Consider the following 660-nt stretch of genomic DNA (forward strand, 5'->3'; position numbering starts at 1 on the left):
CATGGGCAGCTTGTCTGGAGGGGAGATGAGAAGGCAGAGGGCGACAGAAGTTGGCTGAATGGACATGAAAATAGAGGGTGGAGAGAAGGAGACTGCTGTCTCATTACAGAGAGAGCAACTATGACTATACAGCAAGGTGTATATAAATTTTTGTGAGACTGGTGTGTAAACTTTCACTTAAAGCACAATAAAAAAATTTTTTTAAAGAAAAAAATGAACTGGTGGATTAGTGATGGAAGGATTATAGATGCATGAAGGTGAAAAGATGTTGAGTTTAAAGTGTTTGAGCGGTTGCCTTATAGCGGAGATGGGCACAGGAAGTTAAGGTCGCGGGAGAGGTCATAAAGACTGAGGCTCTACAGATAAAAAAGGATGAAATGGTTTGAGGAGGAAAGTTGGAGGCACACAAGAACCTTTCGTAACACTTCCATTACGCGTTCCACTCCGTCCCATGTCAGGTCCAGTCCCTCTCCTGACGACCAGGGCCCCGAACTCGGCTGCCAGAGAACTCTGAGTCCCTTCCCCCTCCTCCTTCCCCCTCCTCCTCCCCCCGCCCCGGAAGCCCTGTGCTTAGTAAAGCCGGAAGTGCGCGAGAGCTCCAGGCTTTCGCCACGGTCTTTCCCAACGTTCCCGGTCCGTTTTTGGCCACCGGCTCAGCTG

The sequence above is a fragment of the Loxodonta africana genome, chromosome 2 (genome assembly GCF_030014295.1).
Source record: "Loxodonta africana isolate mLoxAfr1 chromosome 2, mLoxAfr1.hap2, whole genome shotgun sequence".
Lineage (NCBI taxonomy): Eukaryota > Metazoa > Chordata > Mammalia > Proboscidea > Elephantidae > Loxodonta > Loxodonta africana.